The following is a 22,989-nucleotide window of genomic DNA, read 5'->3' as shown; positions in this document are numbered from 1 at the left end:
TGTTGTAACGGTTTCCGTGCCCAGTGCTGGAAAGCTCTGCCAGTCGATGTCAGAGAGGGGATCTGTGGGTTGCCAGATCCTTGTGTTTACTCTTCCAGTGTGTGAAATCGCTCAGACTGGCTCACAGCTGGACCATGGAGGCCAGACAGATGGAGATCATGGCAACCAAAGTGAAGCTCAGAGACTGTGCAACGCTGGCTTGGTGTCGGCTTGGTGTCTGGCATGACCGCAGCTGAGGAAGAAGAAAAACAAGAATCAAGGGGAGTGATTGAAAGACAGACAGTCAAACAAAGAGAGAAAGGGACAGAGAAATGAAGGGTGGAAAATCAGGCTGAAATCTGATTCTGTTTTTTAATATGAAATAGATTTCAGATTATACAAGAATTTAGCCAAAACTTCATATATGATGCATTTGGTGAGAATGATGGTCTCAGTAATTTTTTCTCTTTTGTCCGTTTATTGTCGGACATTTTGAAGGGATTGTCATACATTTTATTTTATATGTTGTAATGTTCTACAATTTCATTAATAACAGTTTCTAGTTTCATTTTAATTTGTATTAATATTTTAAAATATACATTTTATAATTTATTATTTTAATGAATTTTGCTTAAATTTGTCATTTAAAATTTTGCTGAATTGTTTTTATTTCACAATTGTATTTAATTCATCATTTTTAAAAGTAATTAGTTTTCTGAAGATAGATTAAATATGATATAATACATTTTAAATAGAGATATGTTGTGAAAGACATAATGCATTAATTTATTAGCTTTAGATAGTATTTCATATTTAAACAAAAAGGTATCCTTCTCAAATCAATAAACAGCATAGGTTCAAACCTGTTTATTGATTGTACTTGTTACAAAAGGTCAGTGTATGTTAAATAAAACTGTATTTGCCCCCCATCCTGGCCATAGCGATGCAAATATTCATTAGCTATAAGTGAAGACTTGATGTATCTCTATACAGAAATTGACTTTCAAAAATAACTCTACCTACTATAAATATGAACTGCAGTAAAATGTGTGATAACTTTCTTGAATCTTGTATATTATGTGAGTGACTTCTTTTACATTTTTTTTTTTTTAGGTTTAATTTCCCAATATTTTTCCTTCTCTATTTTTTATTATTATAATTTTTTAGGTAGAGGTGTCTAAAATGTAGACTGTGTGTCTTCCTTCTACAGATTCACACATATCAAGCTTGGATGACAGCAGCCAGGGCTGCCTGTGGCATCAGGATGAGATATTTGGCATTTCGAATCCTAAGCTGTCATAAATCAGTTTGTCTCACCTCCTGAAAAAAAAACTAAAAACTAAAATAACACCCATCACCTCATCTGCCACCTCACAGACCTTCATATGACCATAACTAATTTTAGAGACTCCGTGTATTCACAAGGATATTCAGAATAAAATATTCCATGAACTTGATGTAAAATGTTACATTGTTGGTTTGAGACCCAAGATATAAATGCAATGAATTTTAACATGCTATGATCCTCTGAGAAGTCAAGTCAAGTCAAGTCACCTTCATTTATATAGTGCTTTTAACAATATGAATTAATTTGTGTTTAACAGTGTACACAGTATTTATGTATTTATTTTTTGGATTTGTTGTAATCGCGTTTTCTACAATGTGTTTAAAAGAAACCACATCAGGCATAGCCTTCATTGCATCATTACCCACTTTTCCACCGTTGGGCCGTACGGTAAGAAACGGTTCCTGTTCAAATTTTTACTTGAGCTTTGTTTGGCACGGCACAATTACAAACCATTCTCGGCCTGGAATTCTCCATGCTGGTCACTTGTCTGTTGCCTGGCTTCCAGTTTCTCTGTGGCTGGCCAAGCGCATTATTGGAGCGAAGTTTACGCAAGTTAAGAATAAAATCTAAATAAATATTTGATCATTCTCCATAACGTGGTCACTATTTATATCATCTGTAACTTGTTAATTTGCGTTACAAAGGCAACGACTGGTGCATTCGTATTACATTCCAAAGAGTATTCCAACTTTGTTATCAGTGTAAAATGAAACCATATAAGTCCCGGCAGGGAGTGGAACTGTTAAGCAATGAGAATGGTTTGGCCAGATGGTAGAAAAGCGGCTATTGACATCATCGCATTGCATTGTTTAATGTAATATTTTGGTGGTGAACTATTGCAATCTTCTTGATATTGAATGTTGGTCAAATGATTTTCTTTGATTTCCAACATACATAAATTTCAAGAGCCTTTTGTGCATTGTAAAACTTCCTGGATCATTCAGTGAATGAGCCACTTTAACATTTAAAGAGGGCAGCCGAGTGCACAAAGACTCAAGAGAATGCGAGACAAGAAATGAGAGAAATGAGAAAGAGGGAATGAGAAAGAATAGAGTGCGCACACATCCCAGAAAAAAGAAAGAGACGGAAAGAAAGGAAAGCAACAAGGGTAAATTGGTCATCTGAGAAAAGAGAAAAAGAACAAGACGATGTGAGAACGAGAGAGAAATCGACTGCCGTCCGTGTGTGACAACACTTGCAGGACTTGCCAGACTAAATCAAATGCCATCATTTGAGAGAGCAGAGCAAACTGCTTGGCATTGTACAGTGAGTCCATGAGGAGGACACTCGATCTGTCATCCAGCATTCATTTTCACATTCATCAACCCTCTCCATTCTCTGCTTTTCATTTAGAGCAAACAGATGTAGAGGGATCAATACGACGCTCCTCTGCAGTGGTGTACAGCATCGGAGAGGGGATGGAGGGGAGGTGTAGAGGAGCCACTCGAAATGTTAAAGACTACAACAAGCTGAGCAAGACAGGTAACAGACATCTAGAATTACAGCTTGATGACCTCAAAATCAAAGAACAATGTCACGAGAAATTGAGGTCCAGGGTGTTACACCTTATTCTTTTGAATTTGATAGAGAATCTATTTATCAAGCTGTCTAGCTAAATATAGTATCTATCATTCTGTGAGTCTTTAGATGTGTTTTCAGTTTTTAACTCAAACGTATACAGGTAAGAGTAGTTAAATACATATTGCAATCAAGGCCGTATTGCTCATAAATAAATAAAGTGCTCGTAGTGCTTCACATAAGTTATCTTGTGTGTCAAGAATGTGTTGTGATGATGATGGTTTGGGGATGTACTTTCAGTTCATAGTTCATTATCGTGATAGCTTTGGGATAGAAGCTGTCCATGAGTCTCGTTGTGCGTGATTTGATAGACTTCAAAAAGGTCATGAAATGCTGAAAAACTGTCAGATGCAGTGTAACCGCATCAGTTATTATTGTTATATTATGTAATTGATCCAATTAAAGTAATTGTCAGCCCTTATCTAGTCTCAGCCTCAGGCGTCATGCCCACGACTGATGAACTTCTGATGCATATGGAAATAGTTCAGGATTTTAGAAGTTGTCTTCTGATTGGTTGAATTCTACAGGATGTTCGGGAGACATGTGTTACGTTCTTTAACGGTCCGTCTGGAAACAAAAACCCCCTTCTGGAAGAAGAACACTGTCATGTTTACAACTATGACAATGAGCACTCTTCAGGATCAATTACACACTGGATTTTCAAAATAATGTGAATGTGAGTTTTACACACATTGTAGGGACATCAATGTTACATTTTCACGACCCTAAACATGACACAGAACATAACTAACTGTGATTGGTTGCTTTACATGTCAGTCAGAAGGTCTGTCTATGCGAGACTACCCCTTATCTAGCTAGCTAGCTGGTAAGCTATCTATTCATCCTATTATGAATTAGTGTTTCCATTCATGTGCATATGTTTCATATTGCCTTGTAATGAATTAAAATATGCATGGAACTGAAAACTTGTACGTCAGGTGTACTTGAAGCGCATGTACAAGAAACGGGCCATTTCAGACCATATCGGCAGTAATAGCACAACAGCTGGATCTTTTCAGTATTCCTCTGCGCTTTATATGTAATTGAAAGTAGATGAAGCGTTGTTTTAAATGGGTAGTACTGCGGCTCTCTGGGTAATTTCCCCCATTAAAGAATCTGCAGATTATTTTCGGGGCAAATTAACCGAGAATGGCACAAATGTATTTATACATGGTTCACTAATTAATCTGTTTAAGTTGATCATTTCAACAGAAGGTAACCAATTTGGGGTTTCACCTCCTGCTTCTTCTTTACACCTGTATGTGCAAAGGGCATAACAGCACTTTATTTTGATGGCTTACTGATCACCTGTTCAGTAATGATCGTGCTTCTTAAATAGAACCACGTACTATATCGGTCTTGACAATATAGTGTTTTGGAGATTAAACAGAACTTACATTACATTCCTTAGTGTATTGGTTTTTAAGATCATTAAAAGCGCCAATACGTGGATGGTTTTCTAAAGAACTATAGAATAAAATGTCACCGCCAGCATTTTTGATCATTTTCACAAAACTTTCATGGACCAGAATATTTTTTTTATATGAATATCTAAACATACAATACAGCAACAGAAAAAAAGAACAGCCTCTAGCTTCATGTATTTTTTATTTATATAAGTTTCTTAAAAAAAGCAAAATTTTGAACAAAAAACTGAGAAAATCGTGTTTTTGTCAAAGACTACAACAACAATGCATTTGTGGATTGTTTCTGCTGCTTCTTCGCAGGTGTTTTGATCTGGAAATTCAGTACTCTTTCAGAAGATTGTAATAGCGCCCCCTACCGTATAACAGTACAAACATGGATTGCCGGTAAAAATTCAGTCAATGGCGTAGAAGCGTTGTCTCATAAATGGCGGGAAATAAGATCAGTTGCATGTGAATTCAATTCTGTTTCACTCAGAAATACAGACGATTTAGGCTAAGTAAAATTGGTTGTAAACACAGCTTCATGTTGACTTTTAAAAAAAGGTTCAACAAAGGTTTGTTTTTTGGCTCAATAAAAACTTTAATTTTGGTTTTTATTTCAGGTGATTAAAATACATTTGGCTTCCAATTAGAATATTTTCTAATTATAATATGTAATTAAATATTTTTTATTTCTAATATTTTCTAATTAGAATAAATAAAGGTACACTCAATTTTTGTTTTTGTTGTGCTGGCTGATATCCCAGCAGTTACTCTTCACAGTCAGTCATATTAATTTATTCTGTGAGAAAAAGTGTTCATTTGATCTCAACATGTTGACCTACTTTAGGTAACCATCTCCCAAAAAAAGAAGAAGCTTTTATTAGCCTACTAGCCTACTCTATGTATATTACATTTCAAATGTACTATATGCTTCTCTAAGAATAAAAACTTTTAATGAATTTTTTTTTTTTTTTTGAAATTCTAGAGGATTGTCGTATAAATTGACAGGGTTCATCTGGATGGCAGTTTGAATTTTTATTGCAGTATCCATGTAAGGTCATGACTGGCAAATCTGCATGAGAAAATAGTATCTTTGACAGACAGCTGTCATAACAAGACACGAGACCACAACGGTGGTATACTTTTACAGCTAACACACACACACACACGCACCACCGTGATCCATAGCATCCCAACCTCTTCCCTTCAAGGGTCACCTGGGTTAAGATGAGTGACAGCTCTCCGGATCACAAGGGCCTATAGAGGAGAGAGTGAATTGGTGGAAAGATCATCTCCTCCCTCGGGGTGGTCAAGGCTTCACTCTGAGAGAAGACTGATAAGAACACAGAGTGACGAGGGACATATGTCTGAGACAGATAAAAAAAAATAAAAAAACATGAGCATCAGAGAGAAACGCTGCAGGAACTTTAGCACAAAGCAGCTCTGTCCCAACAGACTGAAGGTTACATGCAACACCTATGGCGGAGAGTGAGGGGGTTTCGCTAAAATGCGATCAAGTGGAGAGCTGAATTCGTCTTTCGTTTTCACACCCTGCCCATTTTCCCCGACAGCCTCGTGCCTAGGTCGTTGTTCTTCTAAATGTTTGATTTTCTGCCAGTCTCGTTTGATAGATGCGACCTGCTCATGAGTTGTTTCGACTCTTTTAGATTTTTATGTGATCAATTTTGTGCACTAAAAAATAATAATTATCATAATCAATTTTATTATTATTATCCAAATTGTTGTCAAGATGTTATTATATAAATGGTAACTGCCATAAAAACTTGTTCTTGAGAAAGTGGCATCTGAAGATTTAAAAAAAAATTACTTTTTTGACAGATTTATTTTATAAATATTTACTATATTGTTATATTAAATAATGATGACATCAATAAACAGATTAAGTAGAAATATAATGCATTTATACTAATAGTGTGTATATTTAATTTAATATTTAATTCTTGAATATTTAATATGATTAAATACTACTATGATTTTAGCTATGATCTCTAAAGGTCTTTACTATTCTAAAGGTAACTGAGCCAGCCACAGCGGTCTGTCAAGACATTTCGTAATAAAATTTAGATCATTTTTGTTTTGTTCATAACATAAACCACAAAAATAGTGATTTTTTTTGGTTTCTCCTTAAAATATATTTTAAATGGACAAATTTTGTGGACATTAGCCATTAAGGTTTGACTATGAATTTAGTTTTTTGATTAATTATCATTCTGAGTTCTTCAGAACAGTCTAGGGAAGGTAGATTGTTTTTTAACAACTTTTTTATTCATTTTAAATATCCACAGCTAAAATGCAGATAGAGTGAAACACCATCCTCAAGTTATTGAATCACTATGACTTTCTAAGGGATAAGCAACAGGAAACGTGCACAAATAGAGGGGAATTTGTGGGGATGTACGGTTGTGTTTCATACTTTCCAAAGCAACCACTCAGTAAGCAATTTCTCACAGATTTCCCATCAACACATCATCACCAGCGTTTGCTGTAAAGTGGATTCATTGTTTCCTGCAACAGTTCTCAGTGCACACAGATTCATTTGATCGCTACGGAGTAATCGGGGGTTATAAAGCGTGACCAACCGATGGAATCGAAAGGCGGCGCTTTGGCCTCTGATGTTATGACTGCAACAATCATGATCTATATGAATCAGCAGGCCAGAAACACATTTCTGCCATAACTCCAGAACAGAGCCAGATAAACTCAAATACCAAAACCATTAAGAAGACTGAGCACTGCTGTCTGCTTGAGAGGAAATATGATAGTGGAGGAAAATAAATCGCTTTGTTTGTTCATGCCACGCTGATACAAAAGTGGCTTTGCGTATTAAGGAAAACATTGCAGAGGAAGGGTGCTGGTGTGTTTATGCAGTGTTTGATGACTTGCTTTTCCTTTCAGTCATAAAGGTGAACTATTGAATAGTTTCTTTCAGGTTCTTGTGCTTTTTTTAAAAGCTTTGATTTTCTTTATGCAATCTTAAAAATAAAGGTTCCAAAAGGCATTTTTTTTTGTATGAATGCCATAGAAGAACAACTTTTGGTTCCTTTCGGTGATAAAAGAACCATTTTTTCTTAGTGTGTAAAATATTTTAAAAACCCTTTTCCACTATAAATGGTTCTGTGGATGTTAAAGGTTCTTCATGAAACCATCAATGCCAATAAACAACCTTTATGGGGAAAAAAAGTATTTAAATACATCCAATCATTTATTCAAAATCTTAATTATGTATTTATAATATGATGAAAAAATACTATCAAATATAAGCAAATTTGTCATAGAGCATGTGACCTGAATTTCAGAATCACAAGCTTACATTTGTACTGATACTTATTTTAAATTTTAATACAATTTACATTAATGTGAAGATATTTAATTATTCTATTAAGACCATACGATCTCATATATACAGTATAAGAATTATGTGAAAATTTCATTTCACACATGTGACAACATCGTTCACACAGAATGATCTACCTAAACCCTGAAAGTAAAGCCACACTGAGATTTTAGGTTAATATTAATTGACAGAACGGTGCATTTTATCATCTAGTGGCAGTCCTGGTTGAGTTGTTGTTTCCTGGAGGATTATACTGGGAGGGGAATATAATTTCATACTGCAGTATTGATTGATTTTTATCTTTGCCGGCTCTGTTGTCGGTGTCCTTCTCCAAAATGACCTCTGGAGAAAAGAGGAGTCTGTTGTGGTCTTATTCCTTCTGGAAACTCTAAGATGTCATTCATCATACATCATCCTGTAAATCAAATTATAGGGACTGTCTGCAAAGATAAAGCATTTTTCATAGACTTCTAATATTTTATGAGATCTAGAATAACATTGCTGATGTCTCTTTTGAGCATGTTCATTGTTCACATACACACTGATATACTGATAACTCCAACAAATCAGCTTATTGAATTAACCCATTAACCCAAAAGACTTCATTAAAAAATCAGGTTATTCCCCAGTATTGACATCAAAACCTAATCATTCGTCTATCTGACTCTGAATATTCCATTTGTTATGTGAAATTAGATGCTAAATAAGCAGTATTTTCACTGTACCACTTCTGCTTTAAGGGGTCATGACATGAGAAATCATTTGCCTTTATCTTTTTGATATAAAAGAGGTTTCATTTACTGACAAGCCTTAAAGGAACCACCCCTTACACAGAGGGTCACACACACACACACACACACACACACACACACACACACACACACACACAAACATATAAATATTGTGTGCAAAAAACTTTATTAACATCAAGCGAACCTCAAGGAACATTAAAATGAGTGCTTTCAAAATGATTAATTTAATCGTGTCTAACATAAAAATTTGTGTTTATATAATATATGTGTTTCAAAAAGTAAGTTAAAAAATGTGACCCTGTACTAGCCTACAAAACCAATCATAAGGGTCAATTTTTTGAAATTGAGATTTATATATCATCTAAAAGCTGATTAAATAAGATGGATGGATTTGTTAGGATAGGACAATATTTTGACAGAGATACAATCTAAATATATGTATTTACGCTAGGAAATGTACAAAATATCTTCATGGAACATAATCTTTACTTAATATCATAATGATTTTTGGCATAAAAGAAAAATCGATAATTTTGACCCATACAATTTTGACCCATACAATTGGCTATGTCCACAAATATACCCGTGCAACTTATGACTTGTGCATGGTTTTGTGGTACAGGGTCACATATGTAAACATCTTTTATATAAAATATCTTATTCACCACATTAGATGTGATTAATCGTAATTTATCGATTTGACAGCCCTAATTAAAATAATTGTGTTTGCATGCTGAACGAAACCAGGGTAGGGACAAAAGTCAATCGGTTAATGCTTAAGCTGTTTATGACCTTAATCCGATAAAGGAAAACAGGTTAACGCATTGAAATGACTGCATGCATTGCATGCATACCGCCAAGAATATTTTGCTTCATATATTGGACCTAATCAGTTTCCACTGTGCAAAGATGCTCACAATGACAGAACTGCTAATTAAGATGCACATTGCATAGATAAGCGTGGTGCCCTTTGCTGTGAAGTTCCAGCACCATGAATTTAGGTAGTAATTTGTTTTCCACAGGTCTTTGCACATGCTTACTGCTTATTTATTTCTGCTTTGAAGGGCGAATGGTTTTATTGCATGATTAATAATAAAAGCAAATGCCTAGTGGATGTGTGTTTTTGCACTCACTCCAGTTTATACCAGGACCTTTTCACTTATCTTGCGACCTGTTATGCGACAGGTTAATTAAATGAATAGTTCACCCAAAAATAAAAATTTACTATTTACCATATGTTGCTTTACAAACAATGACTGGTATTAATTCGAGAACCTTTGAGACTGGATCATTAAGTCAGTGAAATAAACTGATGATGATACATGATGGAGATTTGTGTACCAAGTCTAATGGTTAATCCAAAAGAACCAACTCAAAAGAATGATTTGTTCACTGATTCAGTTCTCAAGGTCAACTCACTGACTTAATTTCTCAAATTAACAGCTTGCTGGAGGGAAGATTATCAATGAATAATTGCTTATATTTTGGTCCCCATACAAAGTTACCTGGTGTGTAGATGACGGATAAACTACTCTTCAGTCATGATATTTTCTAAAACATTGTATTAATGTATATTGAATGTACATAGGTTTGGTCTTGGTGGACTAGACTATCCTGCTGCTGGAGCTATGGTTGCTGCTGCTGTATTTTATATCATGACTTGCTTCTGCTAAATTCTCAGAACATAAAATTAATTTAAGCATGCTGCTACTGCTGCTGCTATAGAGGTAGACCCCCCTCGTAGCAAATCTAGGCAGGTGGTGCTGGGGAGATGGAGGGCTAGAATAAGAATTTGCATAGTGCACCGAGATAGTATATTCATTTGGATAAGTCGTGGTTATTAAGGGTTCTGGTAATGAATATGTGGAATCGAATGGCTGAGAATGTTACATTGAATGAACCAATGAGAACGTGAATAGAGTTTCATGGCTGAACTATTCATTTATGGTGTTGTACGTGTGTTTTCTGTGAGATCTGTCATTAAATGAAAAACATGAGGTTGAGTAAATGTTAAGAAATGTTTAATTTTTGGGTCAACTGTTACTTAATCAAACTGTCGTTCCAAACCCTTGAGACTTGTTCACTTTCGGAACACAATTTTTTTTAAATATTTTTAATGAAATCTGAGCAATTTCTGTCCCTCCAGTGACAAAGATGCTTCAAAGAAGTTCATAAAGAGAAAAAAGAATCCTTATGAACCGTAAAACGAATTGAGCAGTTTAGTCCAAATTTTCTGATGAGACACTGTCACTTTATATGATGAACAGATGGGATTTAGGCTTTTATTCACATATAAACATTGAAGAGCTCAACTAAACCTGCTTGACGCGCAAAACCTCTTGTGAAAGCTCAAACGTGCTGCGTAACACACAAGAATGAACCTTGAACCACTGGTTCTCGCACATCAAGCGAACATGCTTGAGCTTCCATTGACCACATCTGATGTGTGCGTTGCTGAATGTTTATAAGTGAATAAAAGCCTAAATTCAATCTGTTTGGTGTATAAAGTGATTGTGTCTCTTCAGAAAATTTGGTCTCAAGTCATATGGATTAGTTTTATGATCTCTTTATGAAGTGTTAAAGTGTACTTGCTTAGCTGTCAATGGAGGGACAGAAATTATTAAGACGAAAGTCTTAAAGTGTTGGAATGTCATGAGGGTGAGGTGAGTAAATGATGACAGAATTTTCATTTTTGGGTGAACTAACCCTTTAAGTTGCTTTTAAATCTGTATCCTGTTTAAATGGAAAACAATGGCTTTTGTCTTGCTCCTTTAGTCTGATTTAAGATTGTGCTTTTGTCTTACTGTTTTTATTGAAGGAAAATAAAAAGTAATTTCCATCTCTCTCTGAAATAATGAGGAGATGGATAGAAAACACAAGGATTTCTCTGTTTCAGTTTGCTTTTCAATATAGGACAAAATTGGCACTATGAAAAAAAAGAGATTGCTCACTTTATTTCTGTTGCTTTGAGTCACGTTTTCTCCAAGACAAACAGAAATGCATTTTACTTTGTGTAACAAGCACAAGTGAGGTGAGGTTTATCCCCTGGAGATGGCCAAAGTTGTGTACTTGTCACTGAAGTAGCTGTAAGACTGATTGGAACAGGGTGAAAGGAAGAGAAAGTTGGACTGGGTAGAAATGAGAGAGAGACTCAGAACATAACGGTCAATATTTATTGAGTGAACTGTGCTTGCACCCTAGGAGCCCGTGTCAGATCTTCTGCTTTAATTGGGCAAGGGTGGTCACTTACCTGAGAAAGACACATCTCCTCTATTTGATCGCTATTCACTTTAATGTATAGCAGCCCAAGACTCTGTCAAAATCGAATTGCCTTTGTAAATGTAAAAATAACAAGTCTCCTGTCCCAGCCCTTGAATTCAATTACGCTTTAATTCAATGAAGTTGGTGTGAATCTACAGCTACCGTCTAACAGCAGGCTGGGGAGTTTTTGCAGTTTGTTTGTAAAGGGTTTTGTAGAACAGGAGAGAGAAATGTCATGTTGTAATGCTTTTAGTGATATTCTTGCAGGCTTGATATTTTATTTTGTTTATTTTATTTTATTTTTTATTTTTCTGTCCATCCATCCAGTCAGTAATTAACTGTCAGCTAACTCTCAGTATTCAAGAGGCAATTAAAACGAACAGCATGATGGAATCATAATTCATGCAGTCGCTATGTCATTAATCGCATAGCAACCGCATTATGACATCATAATACTTAAGAACTTGGACACACATCTTGTGTCAAAAGAGACTGCTGAGTCCAATCTGCTCAACCGCAGATGAAACCTTCCATTTGATGTAAGGATTTGTTCACACGGCTTTCACTATGAGATAAAAAACGCTTCTCTTTTGACATGTTCAGAGGATAAAAAATCATGGCAGCGTTGTGAACGGTAAACGTATGCTCAGAAAGCTGTCTGCAGAAAACTACTGCAATGGAAAAGTTAGGAATGCCTTCAGTTGTGAAACTGAAAAAATGCAATAAAGAATAAATGAAATGCTCTACAATCTGATGTGGAATGATGCTCTGATGTGGCAGGTATCACTGAGGCCAAAACACTGTTACTAAAAGATGAGAAATACTCTGCATTGCACTACTAGATTACTCTACAGTCTTACCAGAAAAGAAAAAATGGAAGTAATGGTGTGTGTGAACAGAACAAGTGTCCATTTAGTGCATACTATACCAATGAGTCACGGCGGTGGGGTTTGTGTCTCAAAATATGAAATTAAAGGGGACCTAAATCTAATAAGTCTCTGAAGTCCCCAGAATGTGTATGTGAAGTTTTAGCTCAAAATACCCCACCCTGATCATTTCAACGCATTCTCATCCTAGGGCGTCATATACTGACGCTTTTGACATTTCGTCTACATCCAACGCACATGGCACCCTTTAGCGTCAATATGAGACGCAGATAGCTTTGTTCGGTTATGGGTAGGTTTAGGTCTGGGGTAGGGTTAGGGTTAGACCGCTAGGAGGCGCCTTCTGGCCCATATCTATCTGCGTCTCATATTGACGCTAAAGGGTGCCATGTGCGTTGGATGTAGACGAAATGTCAAAAGCGTCAGTATATGACGCCTTGGGATGAGAACGGGCTGATCATTTTTATAGCATGTTTAAATGGACGCTTTTTGGGAGGTGAGCAAAAACGTGCAGTTTTTTTGTGTCCCTTTAAATGCAAATGAGCTGGTGCTCTCAGCCCCCTTTCAAGAAGAGGGCGGAGCTTCAAAAGCTCATGCTCCGGTGTCAGGACGCACTGAATATGTCAGAAACTCTCAGTAGCTGTGTTAAGTTCGAACCGGAGGCAGACAATAATGTCTACAAAGCCGGAGAATTTGTGACCTGTGCTGGCAAAATGAGTCGACATGCGCACAGGCTAATTTCGTGAAAAAGGTCAATGTTGGTCGATTTTGAGGTTTTCACAAACATTTGTTGATTAAGCCCTCGTCTAGCGATCCCAATGCTCCAAATAGTGATTAAACATCTAAAAGTATCTTTATTTGTGCGTTTTCTGAGAGGAGTAGCCTACCTTTCCTTTGTCCATTAAAAATGTTCTGCTCGCTTCTCGACTGGCGCTTCTTCTCAGCACAAGTTTGGTATCGTCGTAAAGTGCAGTGCTCCAAATATTTTGCATTGTCCTTTCAGAAAATTGTATTCCATCAAAACACTTATGTGTTTGAATGGCCTTCAAGTGAGAAAGCCAGATTTCTTTTCTTTTTTTTTCTCCAGATATCTATCAGACCTGCAAACCTTGACCCCCAACAAGCTGTCTGCTCTTGTCAGTGAAAGCATGTGCTACCTTTTGAAATTCTGGTGTCTGTAAGATTCTTTTGTTTTATGTCTTCTATGTCTTTTAAAAGAAGTCTCTCATCCTTACCAGGGCTGCATTTATTTGATCAAAAATACAATAGGAACAGTTATAGTGAAAGATTATTACAATGTTTTCTATTGCAATATATTTTAAAATATAATTTATTCCTGTGATGGCAAAGCTGAAATCTTTCAGTCTTCAGCGTCACATGATCCTTCAGAAATAATTCTAATATGCTGATAAACAAAAAACATTTGTGCTGCTTAATGTTTTTTTGTGAAAACGGTGAAAATTTGTGTCATTTCTTTTTCAAATAAACAGCATATATTTGTTCATTTTGTGCATCCGTGCTGAATAAAGTATTCATTTCTTTCAACAGCAACAAAAAAACTTTCACAAAAATGTACAATAACAATTTCTTCCAGTGTTGTACTGTAATACTTTCCAAACAGCACCTTGAACCAAAAGAGGTTCTGTAATATTTGTCCATTTTGTCCCATGTCACAATACAGTTAAAAAGAACTTACATTCTTTGCTGCTTTCCGAACAGCATTGTTTCAGACAAAGCCTTTTGGATACACTGTTGGATGGAGGTGGCAGACGGCCCATAGTCATAGTCGCAGACAATTTAACACATTTTTATTTCACAATTCTGACTTTTTATCTCACAATTCTGACTTTTTATCTCCCAGTTCAGACATTATACCTCACAATTGCGAGTTTATTTCACAATTTTGAGATATAAACTTTGAATCGTGACGGAAAGAAATATGTATTTCAGCTAGTTGTTCAGCTAACCCTTGCACTTCTGTTTCAATGTCTTATAGCATTTAAGAGTCTGGAACACTGTGAAAATAGACTGATCCATTTGAAAGGGTCAGAACATGAGAAATTAAAATCTTTTTACGTGATTCATTGAATGTTGTGTTATTTTGTTGAGCCCACAATCATATTTGTGTGCATGTTTTTGTGTGTCTTTCTGTATGAGTGTTAAAAGTTTGGTGAGACCAGTGTGAGGCCATTGGCAGCTTCATTTCAGTATTAGGTACAGTATTGATTTTTCTCACTTATTAACTCCAGTTCTGAAGCAACTTTCAACAGACCAGTGATTTTTGAGAGTCTGTGTCTGTGATTTTTGTTCCACTGTTAATTGGAATCTTCATTTAACACGTGGACAGAGAGTGTCTGTGCGAGTTGCTCCTTCTGTGTCAGAGATATTCTAATCAAAGTTCAAAATTCTTTTTTTCTCTCTTTTTTAAGTTAAGTTCTAATATATTTCTTTTTTATATCTAATATTTCTTTTTAATAACAGCTTTACTTTAAGTACTCAATTTTTTGTTTCAGTTAACAATAACAACACTGATAAACTAAAATCAGAACTTCTCCTCCTCTGTAAATGCCATGTGACTAATCTTTCTGTCCTAACAGAGGCAGGAAAATTGTCATGACAACGCTGATTGTATGATGATGATGATGCCACAAAAACATGAACAGCACTGATGCTTTTAAAAGACCTCTAAGATATTGGGCACTGGTAAAATATTCACTAATATGAGTAATTATTGCTAAATAAATTTTTTTTTTTTTGGAACAATCATTTTGAAGCCAAATGGTGTAGTTGCAAAAATCTGCCAGCAGGGGTTTAGGGGACCATGCTAACCAGCCAAAACTTGACCTCGACAGGTAACCAATGACATTTCAGTTTTCTCGCTATTGAGTAATGTCTGTAAATATTGTAACAATATATTTTTATGTATTTTAGGGACTTGACTGCTTGACATTTTCCATTGCTTTCATTGTTCACAAAACAATTTTTGTGTGTTCCTACCTCTGCCCAAACATTTTAACTCTCTTTATGGCTGCACAATAGCCCTATTTTCTGCTTTTTCTTGTAGCTGAGAGAGGCTGTCAGGCCTAACATTAGTGATTGACAGCAACAGTATAACCTGCACTTATGCTGCATTGTTACATTTATGTCCATTGTGGTTCTGTTCACATAGGACATAACAACCAAACTGACTTTTAGAATTCAATTATGACTCGGTTTATGATTTATTTCTTCAGTGTAAAGGCCAATTCACACTGCACCGACAGACGCAGACCAACGGCGACATAGAGCGTCACTCTTTAGACAAATTCAGCATGTTCATTCACCGATTCAGCATGTTCAGCTGGCGAAAACAAGCTCCGATAGACTCCAACAGGGGTAAACAGACTGGTCAGATAAAACCGGACGAAGTGTCTGTTGGCATCTTTCAGTGCAGTGTGAATTGGCCTATAGAAGGCAATTGTCTCTTTTTTTGATAACCAGACTTCTTATGATTATTACCGCATTTAGTGCTCTAAACTGCTGTTGTGTAAACATAACCAAACAGTGGACTGGACAGAATCAATGTTTATCAGTATCCATTTTTCTCAGAAATACATATGCATAATGTTATTTAAAGAGGACCTACATTTTCTTTTGTTACTGTGTAATGTTGCTGTTTGAGCATGAAAAAAGTCTGCAAAGTTTAAAAACCCAAAGTCCACTCCAAAGGGAGTTATTCTCTATATCAGCTGTTTCTGAAATCCCTGAAATGCCTCATTTGTAGTCTTTAAATTTCTTCCAGGAGCGTACATGTCACAATATTCCTTATTTAAATAATTCTCTAGTCAACCAGGTCAAGGGTAAAGGCGTTAGTAGTGTGTTGAAACTCGTGGTTATGGTATGGGCGTGACATTTTAGAAACACCCTCAAAGGGGTTAATCACACTGGTCCAGCTGACCAATCGGAGCACATTGTGCTTTTCATAAGGAGGGGCTTCATAGAGACGGGAACTAAACGGAACGTTTCGGACAGACTAGGAAGAGAGGCGCAGCAATGATGTAAAATATGTGAAAAAAATTATGTTTTTTGAACATTCAAGCATAAAAACCTATTTGGATAGACCCCCAAAACAAAGTCAGGACCTTTTTAAAAGGGCATATTATGGCCTCTTTAATAGATATTGTTTGTGCCAAGATATATATACTGTACCTACTGCACAAACAAGCACTTCTCCATTGTTTGGACGTCAGGTCAAGTAATTTAGTTGCATTTTTCATAATGTGCATCATTTCAAAGCAGCCATGCAGGAAGAATTGCTGTAATATCAGTAATGTCCTATTTTAGCGGGTAGAATTTTATTATTTCGGGGTAGTATTCATTGAAAAAAATAGAAGGCAATATACAAAACAGAATGATAGTGATCAAACTTTAAAATAGTTGTATAATGGTTGTAATAATTGTTGGCTGGTAAAGGCTGTAATTAACAACCAGTTGTTGATCTGTTGCCATAGAACATGTCCTCTGTTCATCTGCATGTTGAGTTTTATTTAAATGCATTTGTCCTCTTTGTGAGGACCACATAGTAATATGAATTGTCTTCATTTCTTTCAGCAGTATGATAGTTTTACGTTTTTCTGTCACTTGAAGCAACTGCGCAAAACAGCTTAGTCACTGCAGTAATTCTGTGATGCATAATACATAAATGCAGCTTGCAGAATAGATAGAGAAAACAGTGACGGAAAGAGGTGTCACACCGTCCAATAAACAGCAGACTAGTTAATGAATAAATAAACAGATGGAAGCAACAGTGTTCAGTAACAGAATTTTGCTTAATTCAACCTAATTTACTGGAAGAAACAAACCAGAATAATACAGTACATAAACAATGTCACACAATGATGACTTTAAGCGCTCTTGTCGACAAGGGAGTGACTAAGAGACAGAACATCAGTCTTAAAATAGCACCCTAACCCTGTGATGTAGGAGAGGCTGTCTCTTTAGTAACCATTTACTGCTTCTATTAACCTAACCTAGGAATGGCGACTATCATTATTGATCAACATTATGCCCCGGTCTTAGGCTATGTCTCTGCATCTCTGTTTCGAAAGGTCTCCTCTTATAGCCTGAAGTGAGAGAAGAATGGCAGTGAGTTAATGTGAGAGGATGGATGTGTCCCTTGTACCCTTGCCCTGTCTGACTGCTCTCTTGCAGAGAGATGCCATTGCAGAGAGTTAATGATAGTGGAACTACTCCAACTAGTCAACAAAAACCACTTAAAATGTATACAGCTATACCGGACGTCAACAATACTAAGGAATGTTGGCAGTTTAGTTACATTTTAAAGAAAATAACCAGCACTGTGACAGGTTTTGTTGCACTCATAAAATATAGAGCAGCTGAGTGGTTGAAGATCTTGACTGCTAAGCTAAAGGTTGTAATTTCAGGTCCCAGATGGCGTCATCCATGCGCTAACACCATTGTGCCCTTGAACGAGGCACTTAAACTCCATGTTTTTACAAGAGGATTGTCCCTATAGTGTAAGATGCTTTGAATACGAATGCATCTGTTAAAGGGCGAGTAATGTAATGTGGCAACTTAAAATGAATCAGCTGATATTAAAATGCAAAGTGAAATCTGTAGAGCATTATTTAACTTGAAGTTAACCTTTGAAAACATCTCTAGCTCTGAACTGTAGGGTTCATTAAATGCTAGTTTGTGATATGCTGGAATCAGCCACAGCCTGAGTGGAAAGACATATCTTGATCATCAACAAAAAATGACTGACATTTAGATTTCTCAACAAAAACCTAATGATCCTTATCAGATTTATTTATTTATTTATTTTTTGCCTCCCACTGTAGTTATCATCCGCAATATACCGCACAATCCATTAGGAACACTACTATCTAACATCACATTCAGCACTTAGCTAATTGAATCTTTTACTTTTTTACAGACATAGGCTACATAAATACCAACTGTTTCTAACTGGATAAATGCAAAAACGCCCTTTTTCTAATGACAAAACCTATGTCTGCAGATATGGCCAGAAGCTGACATTGCCTGCTTGTGCTGAAATGTATTGGGCAAGTTTTGCATCAGTGCCTCCACTTATGATTTAATAACAATTTTTGCGCTATAATGCTGGCTTTGCGCATAGTGAGAGAAATGTGACCCTCTGAAACTGGTCAAACGGGTAAAAGAACTGCTGCAACAAGCATTTACACAAGGCCAAAGAAGTAACAACATCAGAATGTTCAAATGAAAAATTAAAGGAGCACTTGTACTGTTGTACTGAGCATTGAATTTGCCTGAAAGCAATTGTAATCATCACATGTAAATAGATGGGTATATATAATGCATTATGTATATTGTGGGGTTAAAAAGTCTGACTGACAGACCACTAGTGAATATAGGAACATTTAGTGAAAATATTAACATAGCAACCTAGTGCAAAGCTGAATTTAAACTATTTTTATAGCATTTACACACTACTGTTTAAAGGTTTGTGGTCAGTATGATTTTTTTTATACTTTTATTCAGCAAAGATGCATTAAATTGATTAAAAGAGATTTCAACAAGAAATGTTAACCAAACCTCCATATTAGAATGATGTCTGAAGGATCGCATGACACTCAAATTACAATTAAATTAGATTTTAAAATCAAATCCAGTAAAATAGACAGCAGTATTTTTTTTCCCCAGTATTATTGGTTTTACTTTATTTTTGATCAAATAAATGCAGCCTTGTTAAACACAATAGACTACTTTCAAAAAACATTTAAAAAACCCAAACTTTTGGACTGTAGTGTATAATTTCCTTAGCCTTCCTTTTGCTTTAATGAAAGCATTAACTCACGCTGATGTAAACTGCTTTATCAGCATGATATGAGAATGTTCTGAATCTTGTGCTTCAGTGAAAGCAATGGTACAATGGAGTCAATGTTACAAATATGCTAGACTAGTGACCCAGAAAGTATTTATTTCAGAATATGAAATATGTTCAAATATATTACATATATATTACATATTACATACATATATATTCAAATATATTACATAATAACATTTATTTGATTTTAATATTTTAAAATCCTAAAAAATTCAATTTATTTCCAGATTAAAAAAATATATGACCTCAGGTTTATGGAGCACATTGTGTATATTTCCAGAATAATGGAAAGTAATCAATGCAAAAGTCATCAGTTCAATGCAAAGTCACCCAGTGACATTCACTCGCACAAATACACAGAATGAGCTTCAAGACTGGTTCATTAACTGATTGCCTTTAGCTACAATTTAATTTGTTCACTATGATAGAGATCACTGGTAGACAGTAGATAAGGGCGGTTGATTCCAGATGATTTGCCCTCATATAAGTCAAGCTGGAGATACGTATGTGTGTGTGTGAATGTGAATCACTGTGACGTGTAATTGAAGAACATGTTAAGGACACTGCAGCTGGTTATGGTATTTTTGGCCACTATGATTTAATCATGTATGTAATTAGCACCATCAAATCTGATTTACATTAAACTTATGCTATTTTTTTTGTATTTTAATTTACATATTAGAATGTGACAGTGTGTGTGAAGGCAAGAATTAGAGAGAGATTATATTTTCTTTTTGTCCTAAACCTAAATTTTCAAGTTTCCATTACTCAAAAATCGGATTAATGATGGCTTCATTTGAATTTCAAATAGATTTACAACATGCAATTAGTAATGAGTAACAAAAGAGTTATTTCCCCCCTAGAGATGACAGTCCATTCTCTCAGTAATATCGGAATAAAGTTATCAAAATGAATTTACATTTGGATATTTCATGCAGGAATGCACTCAAAGGAAATTAAATATGAATCAACATCTTGTCCTGGCAGTTTGTATCCAGAATGATGTTTCATGCTAGTTTGTTTCTGTCAGTGATTTATGTAGCCCCCCCCCCCCTCCTTATACTGTGTATGGAGTGTCCCATCTCTTGACATGTTGACTATTGGAATTAAACAAAAGCTGACGTGATTGAGCAGTTACCCACAATTCCGTTTCATGTGCTGACAGGAATAGAGCCAGGCTTCTCTTGTAATGGACATGATAGCAGGGAGGAAATAGAGATGCTTTGACAGCCAAAACTCCATGCCTCTTAATATGAAAAAGGAAAATATGATAAGATGTCAAGTAATTTTATGAAAAAACAAACAGCATTTTTTTAAGCCCGACTCACAATGGACCTTGATTGCACTTTTTCTATTTTTGAAATGCAGAGAGCGTTATCTCTCTAACATTGTTTTTGCCATTTGATCATATTTATAATAATAATATATATTCTCATTTTATGCAGAAATAAGCTAACTTAAAAACAACTGTAATTGGATAAATGGATAAACGATACATTCCGAATGGCAAGCTTGATATCTGCTCATAGGCTTGTTAAAAAAAGCAGTATAAACACGACATGTGGGTTGTTGTTGAGATTAACTAATCTTTAAATTTGGTTCAACTGAAGCGTGCCAAGCTTAATCCTCATTCACATCACAGCAATCTGATTCTCTTTTATAATCAAGTGGATGGTGGCGATGCACATGGAGTTTCATGTTAGCAGTTCAAATAAGCAGAACTAATGAATGGCAGTTAGGATATCAGCCTGTGTCTTCATGAGTGCTCAGATGCTTTACTGTGGCAAATATTTGAATGTCATCGTATTCCTTTCATCATACTCAGTCATATTTCTTTTTCATTCTGCTACGTCCCTTAATTCATGTCACTCATTATCACACTTTGATAAATTTGTCAAATGTGTGAACTTGTGTGTGATAGCTATCATTAAGTTATTAATGAGGGTAAGTATAAAATATACATCCAGATGTATTACAGATAAATGCTTAACATTTCAATTAAATTATGAATTTACAGCATGCAAAAATATAAATCAAGGTTTCGTGGCTTTTGCACTGAAACCCGTTTGGACTCATGTTTTTATCCCATGAAAATAACAAGATTTCATCATTTATCTTATTTAACTAATGTTAATTAAGGGTAAAGATTGTCAGTTTAAGCCAGAGTTTTATACCAAATCACTTAATCTAAATAGTCTCTTTTCAAAAATACATTTGACCAAAGCAATAAAAGTGACATATTTATGGTGGTTCTGTTATTAATGAAGAATATCATAGTGTTACTCATTTTTTCATTGTGGTTTTGAGTTATTATTTGACAGGAATCTTGGGCATTAATGTGGGTGAGCACTAGCTACATGTCAGAAGTTTGGACACTCTGTTTCTCATGATTTAATTTTTTTACTTTATAATTAGTTATCATTAAGTCTAAAGAGTATATAGTAAATAGGCCTGTGAAATATACATATGCAGATGTACAGTATATAAATGCTCAACAGATAAATTCAACTATGAATTTACAGTATATTCAAAAATATAAAGCAAGTTTTCATGCAGTTTGTCATTTTTAGTCCCATTTGGTTTAATTTCATGCTTTGAATACTAATTCTACTGTTTGTACCTCCTATTATAATAACAAGATTTCATCACATACCACAAGTCTTCTCACAGCATGCTGCCATGTTACTTTTGGATAAGGATTCTGAGTTTAAGCCAGAGTTTTATATCATTTGAGTAGTTAAAGGGGTGGTATAATGTGCTTTTCACAAGATGTAAAATAATTCTTTGATGTCCCCAGAGTGTGTATGTGAAGTTTTAGCTCCAAATACCCCACAGATATTTTTATATAGCATGTTAAAATTGTCACTTTTTAAGGGTGAGCAAAAACGCACCGTTTTGTGTCTTTTCCTTTAAATGCAAATGAGCTGCTACTCCCTGCACAGAGGGCGGAGCTTCAAGAACTGGCACTCACACAGACATGCACAGAAAATTTCAAAAACTTTTAGCCTTTTATGCTCAAACCGGATTCAGACAATGATGGAGAGACTCAAGAAGAAGTGACAACATGTAGAAGCAACAGGACATTTCTGTATGGTTAATTGATGAGTTTTTGTAGCTTATCTTCTAGTCATTGATTAGCATATTCTGTCTTGATAATCTATAAATCGTGTTCCGGGGGCGGGGTTTATGTAAATTCTAGGGTGGGTGATGTCACTAACCCGGAGGAATGTTGTGTAGTCCCTACCAGCCATTTTCTTAAAAAACAATTTCTTTAAAAGCAAATATCTTCCTTTGCTTTGAACTTTGAGCGTTGTAACTTTGCATATGTTGTTTATGCTCAAACAGCAACATTATACACTAACTAAAGTTAGAAAAGTGAAATCATAATCAACCACCCCTTTAAGTAGTTGCTTTACAATATAGTAAGTCTGTATTCCCCTATATAGGATACAAAAAAGGGTTAAGTTATGTTTTTTTTAGGATATAATAAAGCGCTACTCATATTTTAATTTTGTTTTTAACCTTTGAGGTAAATGCTTTAGCTTAGATGAT

At 35.5% G+C, this 22,989-nt stretch overlaps 1 long non-coding RNA gene across 1 annotated transcript in view; it reads left to right on the top strand.

Moving 5' to 3' along the window:
- The window catches only part of LOC311293219, a 267,232-nt gene that overhangs the window by 14,120 nt on the left and 230,123 nt on the right, over nucleotides 1-22,989 (top strand). The gene's annotated exons all lie outside the window — the stretch shown is intronic.

The sequence above is a fragment of the Rutilus rutilus genome, assembly GCF_951802725.1.
Source record: "Rutilus rutilus genome assembly, chromosome: 7".
NCBI classification, from domain to species: Eukaryota; Metazoa; Chordata; class Actinopteri; order Cypriniformes; family Leuciscidae; genus Rutilus; species Rutilus rutilus.
This window is presented reverse-complemented; position numbering and strand designations above follow the sequence as displayed.